The 23,795-nt window shown below is 42.3% G+C and overlaps 1 protein-coding gene across 2 annotated transcripts in view; it reads left to right on the top strand.

The window, feature by feature from the left end:
* The window catches only part of SYN2 (synapsin II), a 347,358-nt gene that overhangs the window by 31,283 nt on the left and 292,280 nt on the right, over positions 1-23,795 (top strand). The window lies entirely within an intron of this gene.

The following is a 23,795-nucleotide window of genomic DNA, read 5'->3' on the forward strand; positions in this document are numbered from 1 at the left end:
GCGCTTTTATGGAGAATGTTGTGAGCTTGTATAAATCATGTTAATTTTCACTCTCTGCTCTACAGAGTGTAGAAAACCCAAAAACGATCACAATTCCCCTCTTAATTAAACAAACCAACCCTGTACTGCTCTGATCCAGTACTTTCATTTAGGTAATGGCAGTGAGGTCCCAATCTTGTTGTTAACTGCATATGTTGACTTTCAAAGACATTGGAAGTTTTGACTTTTTGGGTAACACACTGGGTATGTTTTGTTTGTCTCTGATTTTGTGATCTGGGCTGCTGCAAGGTCTAGTTTGCTTCTCTGATGAATATTTGAATATAAGGAGAAAGAAACTGCTTCATCTCATCTTGGTTGTCAGACTTCAAAATGAAACTGCAGGACATTTGATGATAGGGCTTGAATGCATGGATGAAAATGCTCTATCCATGTAATTCAGTGTATGTTGGCCTTCAGAACATTCTCACTTATTTTCCTATGCTTTTAAAAGATGGATCAAGAATTGTGGAATCGGACTCTACAGTGTGATTAAAAAATCACACTCTACAGTGTGATTAAAAAATCTGCAGCACTGAGTCTCAGAGATCAAGTGTGTCCGCGAAGGGGGAAGATCTCAGAGCCCAGGCTACAGCCTGAGCTCAAACATCCACATTGTTATTTTTAGCTCCATGAGCTCAAGTCAGCAATGCTGCAGGTCTTTTATTGCAGTGTAAACATACCCTTAGGCAGTGGCTGGATAGTGGAAAACAAAAGCTATTAGTTCCATGAGTCTCACTGGCTGGGGAGGATCTTGCGATTAATATCACATCAATCTATATTTTTATCTGAACAAGTAATGAGAGCACAGGATAAGTGCACTTTTATACATTTAAATAAATGTACAGGTACATATGAAGTTAATGAGCAAGAAATTGGTGTTACACATACATTTTTTTATGTCTCATGTAGAATTTGAACAGTTTTCACATTATTATAGTTAAAGTTTTCAGGGCATTAGCAACCAAATAGAAAGCCTAATTAATTAATTAGTTAAAAGTCCAAATGCTGGCGGTTTAGTGCTCTAAAAATAAAAAATTAACTGTCATTTAAACACAGCTTACAGAAAACCCCTTTTCTGGGTTGAATCCATCATGATAATTCAGCTGCTGCTCATTTCTGATAACACGTGCATGGGCAGTTACACTACAGTAGTCTCTATAGCTCTCCCTTCTGTTAATGCTTCCAGTTATTATTTTTACACCCACACGTTCTGTAGTTCCATACACAGTAAATGAATGGCTCTGACACTAACAAGATCTGTAAAACAAGTGTGTGTGTGTGTGTGTGTGTGTGTGTGTGTGTGTGTGGTTTAAAGGGAAAGAGCATTTTGGATTAAAGCAGATACAACTAGAAACATGAAAAAACCAGTATAAATGTGTGAGAGGCAGGCTCCTTGGAAAAGTGTCCCTTTTTCTTTGAAAACAACTCTCACTTCAGATGTGATGGACACATTTCAGCAACCACTGGTCTTGCAGGATATTTATCCATAAAGAGTTACATGTAAGGTACCTACAGAAAGCTTGTAACTTGTCAAGATTCACAATCATGGTGAGATGTATGTATGGGTAACATTTAAGGAATAATATATTTATACTGAAAGCATGCTTTATGGAGGTGGGGTAAAAGTTGGTCACTAGGGGATGATATGTCTCTGTGATGCACCATTCAAGGAGGAGGGAGTTGTCACCCTGCCCTGCTTAACCGGTGATATAATGCAAGACTCAATTGTCTAGCTTTGCCCCATCCCAAGATTTTGAATGAAAAACCATCAAGACAACTGCAAATAAACAAAACTAGTTGGGGGTGAAAAAGGAACATTACAACAGACAATCATGCTGTCTATTGATAAAGACAAAAGACACAGCGTGGGGAAAGGTACTCTGTATCCTTTCACTGAGGAGTGTAAAGGAAATTATGCATGTGGAAATCATTAGCTGGAAATGTGAGAGTGGGGATCGATAAGAAAAGATACTATACATAAAAGTGTCATGAAGCTATAGGATAGGAATGTCCTTTGTAAGCAGAATTTAACAGGGAAACAAAGGAAAAGATGGAACGTATATATAAAACTGCAGTGTAAGAAGAAATACTAGGGAGAAACAGGAGATGTGTACCATCTGGTTTTAATATCTAAGGGAGACCTCCCCCTTTAGGTAAAGGGTATATAAATGTAACTAAAAGAAGCAGGAGGGGCTTGCAATCCTTTGTTTGCAAGTCTTCAGCTGAATAAAGGATTCTTTTCCTATTAACTTTGTGGGTCTGTGTAAAGCCGTGTCTGTCTCAGCTGAATGAAACCCTGATTTTATTACTTGCATGTGGGTAAACAGGTTCTATTTGCTTGGACCTGTAGCCGTAATTCATGCATGTCCCTAACAGGAGACAGCTTGGGGAGCAGAGATGTTCTCATGAAAAATTGAGTCCTAGTTCCTATGATACCAGCCAGCTCTGCAACAGATGGAACTTTGGGCGAAAATCTACTTTATTAGATAGGAAAGGGTAACTATTAATAAGTGTAGGCCCAGGTTTGCATCTTATGATTTTGTTTGGTATTGTAATCGTCACACTCTTGTGTTTCTAATTAATTCTACAGTATTTCTTAAATCTATTTTGGTTTTATTATAAGTACTGACAAGTGCTGTGTGATTTTTACAGGGGCAGTGATTTAAGGTAAAACTAGTAAACTGGGGTACACTGCTCCTGTGGGGGCAGAGGATCTGATATTTCTGTGAGTAGCCAGTGTCAGAGGATAGATATCACGGGAATGATTCAAAGGGACTTGGGGAATATAGTGCACCTATAGTTAAACTGCAAAGCGAAGACAGGACTAGCAGAGTCCAGAGGAGAGTGTTTGAATAGCTAAAAGATTGGTGGCATTAGAGAACTAACATCCAGTCACAATGGGCATGGCTACATCTCTCTAGAAATGGGGGTGAAGGATGACTTGTCCTGTGTACCCTGAGAACAGTCTCAAAATTAAATAGATTTATTTATATTACTGTACCATATGGAATCCTAGTCATGGACCAGGACCCCACTGCGCCAGGCTTAAATGCAAATACCAGGACTTTAGGGAGACAAACTGGGTGAGGTAATATCTTTTATTGGACCAGAGATATTACCTCACCCACCTTGTCTCTCTAAAATCCTGGGAGCAACAAGGCTATAAGAACACTGCATAATACCAAGACTTGTCTATTTTCTGTATAGTTCAAGGTTTATAATCTATTCAAGCTAATTTAAGTTGTATTGCCTTGAAGGGAAATTTTCTCTTTAAAAGATGTGACAGAACAAAGACATTACATAATTTTTCACACTAAAATTCTCAATATTCTTGCAATGTTTTCAGAAATTACCACATATTGTCCTGTAGTGAAAATATTGTTTAGTTCTCAAGGCACTCAGACCATTGAATCTTGGTTATCTCTGATTCAAAGTTGTTTACAATTTAAAACTACACTGTCTGATTTTCCATTCATGTAATTATATGATGATAAAAGTTGGGAAGTGCATAGTTGCCTACATAATGCTGTTTCAAAGACATTAATTTCCACGGGGCACATATTTCAGTTGTAGGAGAGGCTATCCCTATGTGTTTCTGTGTCTCAGTCTGTGTGAAATATACATTTTAGAACTATAGTTTACATTATCATTCTTGTATCACAAGTCTTGTGTTTTTCTGAGCACAACTGCTTTTCACAAACTGACTACTGTGGAATAAACAGTCCTGAAAATTCAGATATTAAGAAGACTTAGTTACACGCTTGTCTGAAGTTTTAACCATGCTTTGTGAACCAACCTGAAAAAAGATTCTTTCTGAATTACAAATGACTGAGACCTGATTAGTCATTGCTTTTATAAGCTTCCTACATCCTCTCCCTCCCCCTACTATCTTTTGCAGACATTTGGTTTAAAATCGTGTTCTAAATCTACTTCATATGTATAAATCTGGCTCTTGAGTTTGAGTGTTTGTCGGGATGTTTCTTATTTAGGCCATTATTTTGCCTTTCCTGCTTGGCAAGTAACATGATTAAAAGAAATATGCAGAACCGTGTATCATTTTCATTAAAAGTAATACAGATATTTTCCAGTTCATTATGCTATGCAAAGAACTTTCAAAGTTTTCTTTTTGGTTTCTTTAATCCTGCACTAGACAGTAGATAATGAGAACAATAGAGCTATGCAGTCTTGAAAATGGTTGAGAGAAGAGGAAGAGAGAGATGTCCCATCTGCCAGTGGCATATCAAAGACAAAATGTCAGCATGCAAACAGACTGGGAGAGATGAGAGCCAGTTTTATCCAGTGTTTGCATATTTTGATTTTATTAAATAATCTGCCTTTCAAATTGAGTATTTGAAAAGTAACTGATATTGTTACACAGTTTATGAGCTTAGTTTAAATATAGAGAACCAGATTTTAAAACAATAAAGTTACTAAACAAACAGCGTCTCTCTACCTTTTCTATCAGAACCAAAACTACAAAAATATTACAAGCCCCTTTTTACTACGCTTTTAAAATTAATAATTTAATTTGTTTTGTTAGCTAATCCTTGATTTAACACTAAGATAACAAATCAGAAAGCCAAATTATTCCAAATACACTCATTCTTAGTGCTGTTATTTAGGTGCTAATCCTGCATAGCATGGGGATGACTGCTTAAATTGGAGGGGCTTGATGGAAGTGCAGCAGATCCACCCATATGCTATGTGGCATGCGACACAATGTGGGCCAGAGCCTTACTCAATTTCTAAGAACAAACTTGCTTTTCATAGAGCTACTTACTGTAAAATGCATGTGCTATTTGTTTATTTTACTCTATTCAATCTGTGTTACATACAGTTTTTGATTTTTTGGATATAATATCATTATAGATTTTTAGTTCTGAAAGTGAACTGGTGCTGCCCAACTGAAAACTGTAGCTGATAATAGGCTGACAAAATAAACCAACTCGCCAGTAAAAGTTTTCATAGAGCTTTAGATCTCAGTGCCCAGGGTATTGGTCCAGCACATTTCCTAAATTGCATACTTGGAGGAGTTTTGCAAGGCTTGATGTTAGGCAAGGGCTGGTAGAATGTTAAGTACCATAACCGATAAAGGTACTGAAAACAATCCTTTGATACTTTCAGAAAATAAACATTTAAAACCAGGGACCTTAGACTGGATTATATCACCAATAAATTATATTTTAAAAGAAAATGGTCATCTGTTCAAAAATACTTTATTTTTACATATGTAAAGAATTTAAGACTGAAAGTGTTGACTAAAACACATTTTTGTCCCAATCAAAATGACTTTTGTAAAATGACTCAGCAGATCTAAATGCTTCCAACAGAAGGATGAGACTTGAACAAATAACAAGACTTGTGAAGTATCAGCCTGTCTTCTTTTAACAAAACATTTCTTTTGTTTGTATAAGCGAATTATACCCCAAGAAAAGCTTTTTCATTCTCAACCCAGTTCCTTCTTTTTAGTTCATATATATATATTTTAAGTCAGAATGCTGAATGTGGCTTATTGAACCATCTCCTGGTCACAAGGAAATTTTTGTAATTGGAGAGGATTGGAAAAAAACTTAAAAGGATTGTGAGGGGAAAAAGTCTCTCCTACTAACACCCATATATGTTATAGAAGTGACACTGTAAATATTTCTGATTACATTTTAGTTTTAGAATAGTGTTCTTCCCTCTTACTCTTTTTTTTAGATTACCATTGAGTTCAGAATATTTTATCTATTTCGTTTTTTGTTGCCTATGCTACACGAGACAACTAATGCTATATTTTTATTTCAATAGGATAACAAAAGATTCCATATAAATAACAACAGGAAATGATATTCTGGCTGAGAAGCTTTCCTTGGGTTTAAATTTGCCAATAAATCTTAGATAGTAATCTGAAAATTCTGCAGCTGGAGCATGGCTATGAAATTACCTTTCTAGTAATCTTGTTAACATAGAATAGTTGGCACATGTTACAAATTAACCCCTTTGGTTTAAAGTTGCATCATACCTGATAATGGCAAATATTGATAAATAATGATAATGGCAATCATTATATCTCCATGCAGAAACATTGCTTATAAAGTATATGAATTCTGGCAAAATGATGTAAACTGCTGAAGAAGACTTTTCCCCCCAGTAATAGATGTCATATAACGAAGCTGAATAATCAGATAGCTTGAACATTCTAGATTCATATAATTTTAACTTACTGTGCCAGTTTCTACCTGCAATTACAGGTGAGAGTCCTTTTGATGTCTCAACATCTGGCTTCCCCATCTATAAAAAGAGGACCATTACTCATCTTTATAAAGTGCTTTATCTTTAAATGAAACATGAAAGGGGTACAAATAAGTATTTTTAATATTATTTACTATTTGTGTGGGCCTTGCCCTGGCAGCCTTTATCCATATGTGCATCCATAGGCATGAATTATTCAAGATCCAGCCTATTATTGTAAACTGAGATAATTGAGGATAGAACTTTAGCTTTAATATATAGCAAGGGTGGCCAAACCATGGCTCGTGAGCCACATACGGCTCTTTTTCAGTTGAAGTGTGGCTTGCAGAGCTCCCTAATCCCTGGCCTTAATCCCTGCCAACTCCCCCCATTCAGCACCTGTGAAGATATCAGAAGAACCTTAGATAGTGGCCAGCCTGTCTGCTGAAGATTAGGTGCAATCAATATTTTTGGTTTTTCACACATTCATAGATTCCAAGAACAGAAAGGGGACTATTGTGGTCATCTAGTCTGACCTTGGTACAACAGAGAACATAGAACTTCTCCAAAATAATTCCTAGAGCAGATCTTTTAGAAAAGCATCCAGTCTTGATTTAAAAAATGTCACTGATGGAAAATCCATCATGACCCTTTGATGGCCACAGCATGTTTAGTTGCCAACTTGTGCATATATATTAGTTACCTGGCTGGTACACAATAGTTTCCTCAACCCTCCTCCTATTTCATAGGAAACCTCCGTCTGCTATTCCCTAAATTCTCCACCTGTGTATCAGGTCTAATGTATTTATTCTCTTCTAACGTCAGCCTCCAGTAGTTTGTGCATCAGAGGAGTTTGAGGAGAGAGGAGGTAACATACTGAATCTTGGGCCTTGCAGATGGGGACCCAGTCAGATAACTCTGTATGGAGCTCAAATAAGACCAGGCCCTATCAACCAGGGCAGGATATAGGCCCTTAATTTTAGTGGTTAGTTAAAGTAGCACATTGTACTAAAAGTCGTATGTATTTTAAAAACATTGTAATTGTAGTTCCTGGTGAGTGCTTCTTTTCTTATCCTGCACTGTATCTGGATTTGTTCAGTACTCAGCCAGTAATTTGGCTGTAAGTAAACATTGCATCTTACTGTAAATAATTGCAAGTTTGAGTAGAATTTTTTCCCTCCCATGTGTTTCCTCCCCTTTTGGTCTTTCACACCTGGTTTAGTGTAGAGTAAGAAACTAGGTGTTGGTGCAGAGGTGAAACGATTTTACCATGGCTATCAAAAATGTCAGCTGAACTCATTCTTAATGTAGTCATTTTTTCTCTCGCAACAGTGTAGTTTCATGAATTATAATGAGTGTTTGTACACAGATGTGTCACGCACTGGCTAGAAGTACTTAATATGGTCAGAAAGAACTGTGGGAGCATGAAGGCAAGACTCATCCTCACTGCAGTGTCATTCCAACTCCTTTAATGTCTCCTTTTTTCCTGTGAGGTATTCAGCTGTTTAAAGTATTAAAGCAATTGACTGATGTTTTAGGAAGCCCTCACCTGAAATTCTGTATTTTCAACTCATTCTTTTAACTATCATATTGAGTTTGAACATTTGCTCACTTAGTTCCTGCCTCTTTCTCCCTCAAAATGGCCTTTTAACATTAAAGGGCAAACGGTTAATTTAAACATAATTTTAAAATACAGCATAGCCTTGATCTCTCATGTACTTGTGGGATGTTAAGGACAGCAAACCTTGTGATGGGTGCCCATTGGTACTGAGTTTCTCTTGAACCCAAAGATAAATTAAAGAAAAATCTAATCATTACAAGTCTTTCTGCTATAGCTGGTCCAAAATTCAGTTAGATTCTTTCCTGATGTTGGTTTCAATAATAATATTTATCTTGAGTCTGATACCAAAAGTCCTCTGCATCTATTACAGGTAGAATGCAGAACCCACATTGACATAAATGATTTGTGTGCAAATAGCCTTCAGGAATGGATCCTTTATGTTACTCCCAAACAGTTTTGTTGCTCTTTTGCTTGCTTAGTCTTCATGGAATGATGTTTGATATTGTCCATCACGTCATGATATTACAGGGCATACTATATGTTCAACCTTAATACAGTACAGTTTTTTGGGAGTGTACGGTTCTTAGTGATAGGCATCCACTTTACCCAAGAGGGAACCCTCAGACTCTACTGCTCTGAGACTGGGTTCTTGGTTTCAACATATGTTTCTCATTGTGGTTCTTCCATTAGCATGTCCAAATAAGCTTGGACCTCCATTGGAAACTTCTCCCTCTGAGAGCTATGCAACCAACAGAGTTTGCAGTGACAAGGACAGCCTTTTCAAAACAAGTCATTATTAGTCAGCAGGAATACAGTGTTCAGGGACATGGAGTTAAAATGGTAAAGAAAAGCCTAAACACACAGTTTTACCCATACCTGTCAGCTTCCCTTTCTGGGTTAAGAAAATCCATCTTTGCAGTGGCATGCAAAACGGACTCCTACCTGCAGTTAATCTCCCTGGCCCCTGCCTAAAAGTTCCAGAATGGATTCCTCCCTTCTGTGAGGAATTTTCTTATGCCAGTCTCTTCACACCTTAGTCCTATGTCTCCAGTTGCAATCATTCTGTTTTCACATGCACATCCTCCCCCTCTTGGCTTTAGGTAGCGGGAGGAGTTTTTCTCAGACACGTAATGGCCCATCTATATTCCAAAAAGTCCCCTTGACCAGCAGTTGTTAAAAGTTTATGGTTTGGTTATTGTTCTCCATTTTACTGTCAAGGTAGCTCTATTCACTTGTTGACAGTTCTTGATAGTTCATTCATACCAACCCAGACATATATCTATGTGACCCACATCCAGTGAGTGTTTTTTTGGGAAAGGCATCTCAAAAGAAGTTAATCCCTTGAAACCAAATAGGTCACAGTACAAAAGTGATTGGGTAAAACTCACTCTCACAGTTTTCATAAAAATAAAACAGAAATTTCCTCTGTTCTCCACAATCACATATGTTGATTATGTAATGTGTCATAAAGTCTGGTTAGTTTTTCAGTGGGAAAATATTCTCTGTGTATTGTGCAAATGCAGGGGAGGGTTCAGTGTGGTGAGGGGAACCTTATGTTCTTGTAGATTTGAAAAGAATAGCAATATTTTAAAGTGTGACTGCACATTGGCCTAGGGATTTCTAAAATTAATCCTATAAAAATCCGTGACTATAACCCAAGTTCTCCTACCAGAATACCAAAAGCACACTCTTTATTAATCCTGCAGTTTACTTTTACAATATCTCTAGGATCCTGATATGATTCAGACACAAATTCACAGCCCTTTCAGCAACTTCCAAATCCTTCCAAAATTAACCTTCAGATACCTCAATTTTCTGGAATCACTTCAGCAGTTATCAATAGAAAAAAAATCACTGTCTCTGGAGCACTAAACTTGGAATCCCATCCAAAATAATGACTATCATCTGAAGAGCAGAAAAATGTAAGAAGGTTGGGGACAGTACATTTTTGCACATATTTAAAAAAAAAAAAAAAAAAGAGTAGAAGGAAAAAAGTAGAACAATTTTCTCTCCCTTAGAATAGGGCAACTCACCATGTAACCAAGGTGATTAATCAAACATCAACTGGCTTTCATGTGCTTTTCAAAGCTATGGAATTCTAGGATTTTGTGACTGAAACTTATTTCAGATAATGAATTTCCCTGAAACTTTTCAGCATGGTGATAGTAACAAGGTGCCGGATGAAGTATAACAAACCAACTGGATATACTTCTAAGGCAAAGTATACATCATTGAAACCCTCATGGGTTTTGAAGTTTTTCTTAGATTAAATCATATAATCATGTAGATCTTCCAGAAGATGGGTTGAATTCTATAGGACCCAGGATCCAGTTGACCGGAGTTACACAAACTACGCAAAAACCTTGCATAACGCCCGTCAACTTCTCTGCTTCTGTTCTGCGCACCGTCTTCACTGCACTGCGCCGACAGGAACCACATTCCCATCGTCACAGCGCTACGTCACTTGAGAAGTGTTAGAAATAATCAAACAGGTTGTCCCGGATTGGGGAGACAGAACCCTTTATTACCTGCTCGTTCCATCTAGACTCTGCGAGTGAGCAATGAGGGGGTTACTTTACAATTCTTTTATCCATAATAGTATGTAAATGTATACATTTTCAGCAACTCCCAATAGACCCTTTTTTGGTTACATTGACACCTATAAAATGAATATTAACAACTACATAATGAATATAATTATACCTTCCCCTCTTTGTTGTTTACAGGATTCCCACACAGGGGTCAGGCATATCACCTTAAAACCTATAAATTTTACACAAACATTCTTTGAAGTAAAGGCATGCCCTGGGGAGAAGGAAGATAATGCTTTCTTCCCACCAAAAGGCTTTGCACAGGAATGGCGATACACTCCTCCCCTGTGCAGATGGCCAGGAAGGGAGGATAAGAGAGATAACAGACTCTAACTAAAATTCACATCAATTAACAGAAACCAGGTTTGCCCTTGCCTTGACCCTGTTCCCTGTAATTTAGGCCTGACTATTATCCAGCTTTTAACTCTTTACTCTCCTACAAGAAGGTGGTCTTAATACTTCGATTTCTGGATCGACTGAGCGGGTCTTCACTGACTGCTCAGTTGATCCAGAGAAGTCGATCTGATGGCAGCGAATTTGCTGCTGTAAGTGAAGACATAGCCTTTGTCTTTAAATGACATCAACACTATAATTTCCCAATGCTGAAAGTCTACTGGAGTGCCAGGAGATGACTTGATTGTCCTCTTTCTCTTTCCCCAACAGGGTATTGGGAAAGGAATGTCCTCCTTGGTTTGTTACAGTACCTGCTCTAGGTTTGGGGGCAGGTAATATCCTGCAAGGCCTAAGAGAGAAACTGTGGAACCTTTGTAGAGCTGAGCGTAGCAGCAAAGAGAGCATTTACATCTCTTTGCCCTCTGGAATATCAGGTTACTTTGCCAGCCCTTCAGAAGATGATTAAGACTTGAGAAAAGTATTTGCTGTGCCTGGCAATCCCTGAAATCAAAAGGTAGAGAAACATCCAGTTGGTCCTCCCTAACAATCCTAGGGTAAATTGAATCAGGAGGTGACTATTGAGCCTACACACAAACAATATTAAGTGAGGAGTGCTGGGACTTGATGGGGAGAGAGCAACCCCCTGGAAAAAGTGGGTTGTTTTATAGGAAGTTGGAGTTTGTAACCTCATACTTGAAAGTGAATACTAAGGAGGTTGTTTGTGGTCAGCCCCTTGCAAATTAATTAAGCTTAATTTTAGAAAAGCAGATGGGAGTAAATTTAGTTTTATAATCTGTATATAATTTTTACATATGCAGGCTTTAGTCTCCTTTTATTTTTTATATATACTGATATAGAATAAAACAATCTTTAAAATTAGTTTAATTCCATTTCATGGGTTAACATGAGAGATAGGAATTAAGAATGCTTTACTTCATTCCAAAGTTAACAGCCTTTTTCTTCTAGAATTTGCATACATCTTTTCCACTCCTCTTCACTACCTCCTCCTGTGTATACATGTCATATTTTTAGTGGGACACAGGACAGAATGGAAATTCACTATATAACTCCTGGAAGATGGGCACCAATCACAATCAGTTTAACAGTTTCCTCTTCCAGGCATTGCTCCAAAGTAGCTGAAGGCCAAGGTCAACTTAGTTTTGTTATGGTTCCCATTTCAAGTAGCAATGTCTATTCAAGTAATGATATTGTTCTAGGATCTCCATTTAACTAATATGATAGCTTAACTATATAAATTAATCACAATCCTTAGTAGAAGAGAAAAGGGAAAGACTCTGACCCTGAGCTTAAAAGCAACATATCTGATTTTAGTTTACGTTGTTTCTTCACTAAACTAATTCTGTTGTCTAGAGAAGTACTCTATATTAAGTACAAAAATCATCCTGGGGTTTGATTGTACATTGAATGACCTCTCCATATATGGGTATGTTATGTTTAAAAATGGCATATTTGCTGAGGGCTCCTTCACAAGTTGTTTACAGTGACAGATCAGTTAAATATAAATATATCCCAAAACACTAACAATGGGCACAAAACCATAATGAATCATTACTCCAGGAAATAAATAAGCACAAGTAAGCAAAAATGGAAATTTTGACTCCTCTTTGCCACCCTATACTGGTAGATAACCCTTTGGTGCAATTAAGTTAATCAGTTTCTTCAGAAAACAGTTTGTCTTGACAAGTAACCTTGCTATGAGTGCCAGAAGGCTGTTCTGGCATTTTTTTTATTATAGATTCTCTTAATGAGGCTGGAATTTGATTGAAGGCGTATCCAGTAATGGCTAGTGAGGTTCAGAGCAACGTTTTATTCAGTGGTACTGGACGCGCTTGTTTCCAAAACTGCCAGTCTGATTATTACTGACACATATTTAATTGCATATAATTGTGAATGTTCAGTTTTGCCTTTAAGCAAATACAAAACAAAAAAAAGATAACCTCTACACTAAAAAGAAAACATATAGTGCAGTTAGACCAAAATGCTGCTGCTTCATGAACAATTGTAGAGAAATTTGGGTAAAGGTTGGCATTACTGTGACTATGCTAAAATTCACAAACATTTATGATCACTCAAGAAATTCACTTGAAATAATGACATTCTGCAAAACGTTTAGGGATCTCCAACTCTGGAGCTCACTTTCTAATCTCCACCTTGAAATGAAATATCCCAAATCTGATTTTCAGGGCAGGTTACAAAACCAATGTATATTCTCAGCCTTTGGGGCAGAAAGGGAAAACTGTGAGGGCATTATTATAGCTTTCTATGATTATTGTTTTGACTGACTGTTGTCTGTCTGAGTGAAGCTATGGTCTGGAGTTTGTGTCTTTGCTGTGTCCTCAAGGTTTTGTTTAAGGTGCCGGAGCATGAGAGAGGTATTTTTTATTTTTCTTAGAAAAGTCAAAAGAAACAAATAATAAATGCTCATTTTAGGAATACTTTCTGTTTGTGTGTGGGGGGGGGGCGATGGGTAATTCCAGAGATCTTTTTTTATTGCTCACTGGGTAATGAGAGACATAGAAGGAATTTGAAAAAGCAATGGCAGCAACTGCATCCAGATCAGTGATAAATGTTGAGAGTGAGGCATAGCATCTAGAGAGGCTGGAATTAGACACCAACAGCACCATTTCATTATATTAAAAAGGCGGCATGAGGAAACAGTCTCAGAAAAAGTGAGATAACTGGAAGCCAGTGAACAGGGTACGAGGTTGGGAGTTGTGTGTCTTGGGTTCAATTCCAGACTCTGCCCTGACTGGGCCAGTTGTTGACCTCACTGTGCTTCAGTTACCCTACCTGTAAAATGGGCATAATTATGCTTATGTTTGTAAAGAGCTTTGAGATCTATGGATCAAAAGTGGTACGTAACTGAAAAGTATTAACATAATAAAAATTATTATAGAGGAAAGTAGCAACTAAAGGAAAAAAGAGCAAAATAAAATACTTGTAACAGGCAGTATTAATGGTGACAGGGGTGTTATGTGTTTGTGTGTGTTTCCTGTCACCACAACATCTATTTTCAAGCAGCTGGAAAACAAAACCAGCTTTGTTGGCATGGAATCTTCTCACTTCTAGGTAAGTGGAGTGTAAAGCAATTTATTATTTGTGTAGGAAGGAATATTGGTACTGCAGGTAAGCATACGCTAGAGTTTGAGTGGTAAACATTTTAACAAGAATACCCTACTCTTTCTTTCTGTTCCATTCTCATTATAAAGTAATTCAGTTATTTTACCGAAGGGGAAACTTCTCTTGCCCATGCAGAATTGCAAGGGCATCAGTCCATAAAGAAGGAGCATGATAGGCAACAGCTGTTGTTTACACACATATGCACCCCTAAAACGGTATGTAAATTCAGCCTAGTTGGCCGGTTGCCTCAGTCCCTGCTTCCAGCATTGGGCTCAGTATTCCATTTCCTCATGTCCATTGTAAATTCAGCAAGTTTCAGTTTCTGAATTTTTACTCTGTTTTAACTCATAGATTGAAGAATGGCACCTAGATCAAATTATGCTATGTTTTAAACAACTTGAGTGATTCTAGCAACATTTCTTCCATGTTTGCATAACTTTTCCATTCATATGCAATATGATATTTCATTTCTGCATTAACGCTTGTTTAGCTGTTTTCACTTATTATATTCAAAATTGTCTGTCAATTTGTCATGTCAGAACCCCGACCTTATAGTACATACATTGTGGTTTTCTTTTTTACTATAAGATTCTTTATAGTAAATGAATGTATGATACGTATGAACTTGCTCCAAAAACAATGGACTGAATTTTCAAATCTTTCTAGTGATTTTTGGGTGCTTCAATTTTTGCCCCAACTTGACACCTTAAATAGGGTCCAATTTTCATTAAGTGCTAACACTCTTCCCTTTAAAAATGAAGCTCCTTCAAGGCTTTTTTCAAGTTGAAGACATAAAAATGGAAGCACCTAAAACACTAGTCATAAAAAAATCTAAGCTAATTTATCTAGCGTTCTCTTTACTGGCATGAAACTGGTATTATTTCACATTGTTTCAAACATATAATCTTATTCCGGTTTTGAAGGGAATGTTGAAGCATATCAACATACAATGCCTCCTTTTTCACAGTGCACCTTATCCTACAACTAGATCAACCTTTGTGATTTTAGGTGTTTTATATTTAAAATCTGAATAAAATTCTGAAATCAAATAACAATGAGCTAACTAGAAATGTATTCCAAATATTTACGCTTAATCACATTTAATTGAATTGGTATAGTATCAGTTGCTTTATCAGAGCAGTTGCATTAGACAATCTGATTTTAGTAGCTTGAGTAACTTAAGTGTGAAGGTCAGAGAAGTATTAAAATAATTTGCAAATGACATATTTGGTAAAGAATCAGAATTCAGATACTACAGAATGAATATTGAGGGGAAAATATACGCTAACTGTAATTGCTTAAATTGATTTAATGATTTACTATTTATACTCTAAGGCAAATTAAATCATTTGATAATTATATAATTTAATTATCAGAAAGTTTTTTTTCTCTATTCGAGTGATTGCTCATATCCATTCCATTATGGGTGAGTGCGTGCCCCGTGCACTGGTCTCCAGAACTTTTTTGCCCCTAGCAAGCCCCGTAAGGTCGGCTTAGGCGCTCCCTGGAGTACCGCGCTCATGCTGTAGTACATAGGGTGCCGCCGACCCGCGGGCCCCCCAGTTCCTTCTTTCCGCCCGTTGATGGTAGCTGGAATGTCTGCCCCTTGCTTCTGAGCAAGTAGCAATCCCTGTAGTTAGTAGTTAGTCTAGTTGTTGTTGTTTTTTATAAATAGTAGAGTAGATAAGTTGCCCTTCGGAGCTTCAGGCTGAGCCATGCCGGGCTCAACTGGCTTCAAAGCCTGCAAGGACTGCGGAAAGGCTTTTCCCACCAGTGACCCTCATGACCGCTGCCTCCATTGCCTCGGGAAGCAGCATTGGAGGGAAAAATGCAAGATCTGCAGGGCTTTTAAGCCGCGCACTCAGAAGGAGCGGGACGCTCGCCTCAAGGCGATTCTCATGGAGTCTGCGCTCAGACCGGACTCAGAACCGTCTCGCTCCCCTGTGGCACCGAGCGTCTCGTCGGTCTGCAGTGCACTGCCGGCACCGGGACAGTCAAAACAGCAGCTGGCGGTGCCGAAGAAAAAGAAGCGGCAAGCTGCCGCACACCTGGACTCCCCCGCGCCGCCGGGCATAGCAAAGGAGATGCCCCAGCCACGTGCCATTGAGAGTGCTCCGGCACTGACATCTCCGCACAGGGAGCCTCCCCTGACTCCTCGGGGTGGGGGAGTGCCCCTGCAGGGACCGTCGATGCCGGAGGTGTTCCCTGCGGCACGCGCCCTCATGGGCATGCCCATGCCTCCGTCCCCCCCTTGGCTGAGGGTGCAGGAACCTGCGTCCCGGGGAAAACCCGCGCTGGGTGCCCCTGGTGTGTGGCGGAGACATGAGTCAAGGTCTCCCCCCAGACAGTCGAGGAGGGTTGAGAGTGCGGGCTCCCCTCCTAGCTCCGACATTGTGTTGTTGAGCCTCTCGACGCCACGGCACCGAGGCCGCTCTCGAGGTTCCTCAGCGGGACGTCGACACCCAAGTCCCGCCTCAACGACTCGCTCTCTTTCCCGAGGGAGCACCCCGGCGTGGATCCTGGCACCCGACAGAAGCACCCGGTGTCAATCTCGACCCCCGGGGCACAGCCCGGCACTGGCCAAGTCGGAGACTCGACGCCGGTCAAGATCCCCGGCACGCAGTCCGGTGCGGATCCCATCACCGCGAGACTCCAGGGGCATTCGCATGCGGAGCCCGGTGCGGACCCCTACACCAGTGCTCCCCTCGGTGCGCAGCCCAGAGCGGATCCCAACGCCTCCTCAGCCTTCTCGGCGCCGATCCAGATCCCCAGACCATACAGCCAGCAGGGAACATCGGCACTGCTCCCGATCCGCCACAATCAGTCCGGCACCGGCAGAGCGCTCGGCACCGGCAGAGCACTCCTGCTCTGATGAGTCCAGGAGGGGGCATACTCCGGAGGGTCGGCACCGCTCCCGATCCCTGAGAAAACGAAAGTACAAGACCTTGACTCGGCGTAGATCCAGCTCCTCCAGCCTCTCCCCCCGACAGCACCAACGGCACTGTAGAGACCACTCATTGTCTCGGAGCGGCTTATCGGGGAGAGACAACATAGACCGCAAGGCTCGGCGGCACCGGTCCCGTAGCCCGGCGCACCGGTCGCATGGGGTACCTCCCTATGCGGCGCCAGGGCCGATCCCTGCTTGGCCACAAGGTCCCTGGCAATGGCCCTATTGGGGACCCTGGGGCTCTCAGACGGCCCAGGGTATGGGGTCGGTCCCTTCCTCGACGGCCATTCCACTGCCCACCCCACTCCAGCCAGGGCGGACAGGGATCATTCCTCTGATGAGGAATCTGACCTGCAGGAGGGTCCCTCTACGACGCAGCCGCCAGGGATAGGAGAGCCCCTCTTCCTGATTTCAAGGTACATCAGGAACTCCTTAAGATGGTAGCAGATAATCTGAACCTGGAGTTAAAAGAACTCTCAGAGGAGGAGGACCCCCTATTTGGGGTTTCAGGTTCAGCAGGACCATCCAGGGTTGCTCTCCCTGAACATGAGCGGCTCTTAAAGAAGGTTAAGACCCTATGGCAAACCCCTGCCTCGGTGGACCCGACCTCCAAGGCCGCCGAGCGTAAATACTATGTCCCTGCGGAGGACTTTGAGTACCTATACAGTCATCCTGCCCTAGGGTCACTGCTTGTGGAGGCTGTCAACCAACGTGACAGACGGAGTACAAGCAAATATCCCAAAAAACAAAAACAAGAAACTTGACTTGTTTGGCAGGAAAGTGTACTCGACAGGGGCTTTGCAGCTTAGGATAGCCAATCACCAAGCTCTCCTGGGCAGATACAATTTAAATCTTTGGTCTTCTCTCTGAAGATTCCTGCAAGGGTGGTCTCAGGACCAGACTGAGGATTTCGCCACTCTTATCCAGGAGGGGGCGACAGTGGCAACTGCAGCCCTCCAGTCTGCTAGCGATGCTGCGGATGCTGCGGGTAGAGCTATGGCATCGGGCATTGCCATGAGACGCTGCTCTGGGCTCCAATCCTCTGGGTTGTCGCAAGAGGTACAACAGGCGATTCAAGACCTGCCTTTCGACTGTGCGGGACTCTTTTCGGAGCGCACAGACGAAAAATTGCATGCCCTGAAGGATTCCAGGGCAACGCTAAAGTTCTTAGGCCTGTACACTCTGCAGCGCGCGAGACGCCAGGCGAAGCCATGTCCTCAGTGTCCACCCTTACAGGCACCAAGACCGCTTCCCCGACCCCCTCAACTTAGGAGGGGTTGGGATAGATATAGGGCTCCCAGTCGCCGGGACCGCCAAGGCCCCTCAGGGGTGCCAAAACAGCCACCCTCTAAGGGCAGCAACAAGAGACAGTTTTGATGGGACGCCCGAGGGTGGCACCCCCCCTTACCCTGGATCACACCCCTTTTCAGAACAGACTGATACCCTTTCTCGCTGAGTGGTGGGGCATTACCTCAGACCAGTGGGTCTTGAGCATAGTGCACAGAGGTTATGCCCTGCAACTCTCGGCCTTCACCCCAGACTCTCCTCCTTCCCCGTCCCTCTTCAGGGACCCCTCTCACGAGCATCTCCTCATGCAGGAGGTAAATTCGCTTCTGCAACTCAGGGCGGTGGAAGAGGTTCCTCTTCAGGAAAGAGGAAAAGGGTTCTACTCCCATTATTTCCTAATCCCTGAGGCGAAGGGAGGTCTGAGGCCCATTCTGGACCTCAGACATCTAAACAAGTTCATCAGACATCTAAAATTTCGTATGGTCTCTCTAGCCTCTATTATTCCTACTCTCGATCCAGGGGACTGGTATGCTGCCCTCGACCTAAAGGACGCTTACTTTCACATCACTATCCTCCCCGGTCACAGAAGGTTCCTCTGGTTTGTGGTAGCGGGTTGCCACTACCAGTTTGCAGCCCTTCCATTTGGCCTTTCATCTGCCCCGAGGGTTTTTACAAAATGTATGGCGGTGGTGGCGGCCCACCTCCGCCACAGCGGGGTCCAGATTTTCCCCTACCTGGATGACTGGCTGATCCAGGGCAAGTCCAGGGCCCATGTGAGGAACAGCCTGACACTCACTTGCGCGACATGCACCGGACTGGGGTTGCTCATCAACGAGCAGAAGTCCACCCTCACCCCGGTGCAGCGCATAGAATTTATCGAGGCTACCCTGGACGCCATCCAGGCAAGAGCCTTCCTTCCACAGCCTCGCTTCGAGGCAATGACCGCCATAATTGCAAATCTCCGCAGGTCCCCCCCGATGACAGCCTGGCACTGCCTTCAGCTGTTGGGACATATGGCGGCTTGCACATATGTGGTAAGGTTGGCCCAACTCAAGCTCAGGCCCCTCCCGAGCTGGCTGGCCTCGGTTTACACTCCAGCCAGACACTCACTAGGCAGAGTGGTCGCTGTTCCACCTAAGGTCCTGTCCTCCCTGGATTGGTGGACGGTCCCAGGGGAGGTATTGAGAGGTGTCCCCTTCAGAGAACTCATGTACTCAATAACTCTGATCACGGATGCCTCAGATGTGGGTTGGGGGGCCCACATCAGTACAGACCTCTGCACCCAGGGCCTTTGGTCAGTCCAGGAGCAGGCTCTCCACATCAACGTCCGGGAGCTCAGGGCAGTCCGCCTGGCCTGCAAGGTCTTCCTCAAATTCCTGAGGGGCAGGACGGTGCAAGTCCTGACAGACAACACGGCGGTCATGTTTTATATCAACAGGCAAGGGGGGGTGCGCTCCTCGGCTCTTTGCCAGGAGGCTATTCAACTTTGGGACCTTGCGGTGAGGCACGACTTCCACTTGTCTGCCTCTCACTTCCCGGGGCTCAGGAACGACGAGGCGGACCGCCTCAGTCGGTTGTTTCTACCCCGACAAGACTGGTCACTATACTTGGAGGTGGTGACTTTCATTTTCCGCAAGTGGGGTGTTCCCCAACTGGACCTGTTCATGTCGTCCTGGAACAGGAAGTGCCCGAGGTTCTGCTCGCTCCGGGGTCGCGAGCCGGTCACCTTTCCGACGCGTTCCTTATAGACTGGACGGGAACCCTCATGTACGCATTTCCCCCCATTCCTCTACTGCCCAAAGTCCTCTTGAAGATCAGGAGAGACAAAGGGACATCATTCTGGTCACCCTAGCATGGCCGAGACAGCATTGGTTCAGCATCATGCTGGACCTGTCCATTGCCACACCGATTCCACTCCCGAGGCACTACAACCTGCTCTCTCAGGACCGGGGACACATGCTGCACCCGGACCTGGACTTCCTCCACCTGACAGCGTGGAGACTCTGTGGCTGATGGAGGGGGAGAGAGCCTGCTCAGTGCAGGTCCAACAGGTGCTGCTAGGTAGCAGAAAACCTTCCACTCAGGTGGTGTACCGAGCAAAGTGGAAGTGCTTTACCTGTTGGGCGGAGTCCAGGGGGATCCCACTGAGCCATTCACCTATACAGGCGATATTGGAGTACCTGCTCCACCTAAACCTGCAGGGCTTGGCCCTATCCTACCTGAGGGTGCACTTGGCGGCCATCTCGGCCTTTCACCAGCCCTTAGAGGGGAGGTTGCTGTTCTCGCACCCGATGTCTCTCAGGTTCCTCAAAGGGGTGGCGAGGCTGTATCCCCAGGTCTGTGACCCGGTGCCTCCCTGGAATCTAATCCTGGTCCTCACCATACTGACAGGACCCCCCTTTGAGCCTATGGCTACATGCCCGCTGCTCGTCCTCTCGTGGAAGGTAGCCTTCCTGGTAGCCATTACATCGGCTTGGAGGGTCTCCGAAATACGAGCTTTGACCTCGGAGCCCCCCTACACTGTCTTTTATAAAGACAAGGTGTGACTGAGACTCCACCCAGCCTTCCTGCCTAAGGTGGTGCCCCAGTTTCATTATAACCATGGTATCTTCCTCCCTGTGTTTTTTCCTAAACCGCACAGTTCGGAGGAGGAGCAGAGATGCCACTCACTGGACATCAGATGAGCCCTGGCCTTCTACATAGAGCAGACCAGGCCATTTCGGAAATCAACGCAGCTGTTCATGGCAGTGGCGGACCGGATGAAAGGCTCACCTGTCTCCACCTAGCGCATCTCCACCTGAATCACCGCCTGCATTAGGACATGCTATGAGCAGGCGAAGGTGCCACTTCCAGGAGCTGTAACAGCGCACTCAACTAGAGCCCAGGCTTCATCCGCGGCTTTCCTGGGAGGAGTGCCCCTACAGGACATCTGTAGAGCAGCGACCTGGTCATCGGTCCACACCTTCACATCCCACTACGCCATCGTGCAGCAGGCGAGAGAAGACGCGGGATTTGGCAGAGCAGTACTGGCGAGAGCGGCTCAACACTGACTCCTACCCACCTCCAAGCTATAGCTAATTAATCACCTATAATGGAATGGATATGAGCAATCACTCGAAGAGAGAAAACATGGTTACTTACCAGTAACTGTTGTTCTTCAAGATGTGTTGCTCATATCCATTCCACACCCGCCCTCTGTCCCCACTGTCGGAGTCGGCAGAAAGAAGGGACTGGGGGGCCCACGGGTTGGCAGCGCCCTATGTACCACGGCATGAGTGCGGTACTCCAGGGGGCACCTAAGCCGACTCTATGGCGCTTGCTAGGGGCAAAAAAGTTCCGGAGACCAGTGCACGGGGCACGCACTCACCTATAATGGAATGGATATAAGCAACACATCTCGAAGAACAACAGTTACTGGTAAGTAACCCTGTTATCTTAAATTTCATCAGCCCTCCCCTGCACCCAAACAAACCTGATTGTTGAAGAGTATTATAATATCCCTGTTCCACAGTAATCTTTTAATTTAATTGAACTGTTAATTGAGACACATAAAACACATTTTTTTATGCTTAGCTCTGGCATGTTTTATTGTTAAATCTAATCATTTCTGAATTGCTTTCTTAACAAGGATGCCTTTTTTTAAAGATCTGCAGAGATAACAAAAAAAAAATCTTAATTGCCTTTTTTTTTTTTTTTTTTTTTTTTTTTTTTTTTTTTTAAGAATTTAGCAAAATCATTCTGCCAAAATCAAGGAGCATTTGGTCAAATTTTTCATTTGTAATATTAAAATAATAAAATTGAAATTCAAAATTTGATATTACAAAGTAAATTTAGAGAGAATCTTGCAGTTCCCATGCAGGCACACTAATGTCAGTGAAATAATTTGACTTTGCCTAAGTCTTCCCCTACATACAAAATCCCCAAAAATCCGTATCATCACCGTCTTTTGATTTTGGTAAACCTAGATGTCTAATATTGCAGGATCAAATCTGATTTTCTAATACAGCATTTCAGTTCTGTACTTTATTGACTTATTTGAATTAAATTATGCGTCTGGCTGGTCTTTTTTCTTACCTCCTTGTCTTTCATCTGCTCTCCACAATCTTATCCATAGCAGCTAAACATGTTTATATGTTGTGGATGCTGCACTTCCTTGAATATGTATTTTATTATATGACAATATTCACTATTTGTATAACAATAGTGCCTAGGAGTACCAGTCATGGGTAAGAGCATCATTGTGCTGTGGTACTGTACAGAGGTAAAGCACAGAGATGGACCATGCCCTAGGAGCCTGCAGTCTAAGGCCATGTCTACACGTACAGTGCTGAGGTACAGCTGTGCCGCTGCAGCACGTCAGGTGAAGACTGTCTATGCTGATGGGACAGAGCTCTCCTGTGGGTATAAGAAAGCCACCTCCATGAGCAGCATAAGCTATGTCAGTGGAAGACGCTCTCCTGCCGACACAGTGCTGTAACTTGTGTCACTTAGGTGGGTGGAATGTTCACACCCTTGAGCGACATAAGTTACACCAACATAAGTGGAAGCATAGACATAGCCTAAATATAATTAGCAGTTTCATTGCTTCTTGCCTATTCCTTACTCTAAGATTAATTTTCCAGCGGTCTTTCCCCATTAGCTGACATTTTAACATTGTTTTATAGTCCTCCTTGAGTGTAGCAAGGCTGCTTTAGAGCTTGTATCTTGAGCTTGGCTAAATTTTTTACGTGAAATTTTTGCCAAAAAAAATGCAGATTTAGGTTGACTGAAACAATTAGTAAATTCAGGTCAGTTTTGGCAAGTTGTTCTGGTTGGTGGGGGAAAAAATGTATTTGGAAGTGTTCAATTGGTTCATTTTGGCATTTCTGACACAAAACGTCATTCTTTGTTTTTGAAAGATATTTCAAAATTTTTCTCAATGTTATTTTAAACAAAATTAAAACCATTTTAAAAAAAAACTTTGAAATTGCAGTGAAACATATTTATTGACCTGAAACTAAACTTTTTGCAACATTCTGAGTTGCTGGACACTTTGAAATATTTTCATTTCATGCTGATCTGAAACAACTCTTGTTTTGATCTGCATCTGAGCCAAATATTTAGTTATTTGGACAGCCCTACTTATACCTCTCCAGCCTTGCTGTTTCCGCTTATCGTCTTAGTTAATTCTCAAGCTTTTGACTAAGGACTTCTACTAACTGTTCTAATGTTCTCTTTGGTCACTCTTTTTAATATCATTTTAAATAAATATGTATCATTAAAATAAGTATCATTTTAAATAAAACTGGACTTCAAGCCAAGCACCTCTGAGTCTGGTACATTATTATTTTGGACTCACGAGGGATATTTCCCAAGTTTAAATTATTAATACAAATTATTGTATTTCCCAGTTGCCTTTGGCTCCGACTCATTTGTTTAGCTACATACTTCACCTCCGTATCTTCTGAGATGTAGTTTCTGTTTCTTGCTTTTTCCATCCTGATGCTAATCTGTTTTTAAAACATGTTGTCCCTCTGGTATCATTTCATCCCACATCAACTCAGACTTATTTTGCCAGAGAGAATCTTAAATTCCTATTCTGCTTTTCCATAAAATGGCATTCTCACTAGCATGAAGGCTACTG

This window comes from Emydura macquarii, unplaced genomic scaffold (genome assembly GCF_026122565.2).
Source record: "Emydura macquarii macquarii isolate MOO-44397 ecotype Brisbane River unplaced genomic scaffold, CSIRO-AGI_Emac_v2 contig_968, whole genome shotgun sequence".
NCBI lineage: Eukaryota > Metazoa > Chordata > Testudines > Chelidae > Emydura > Emydura macquarii.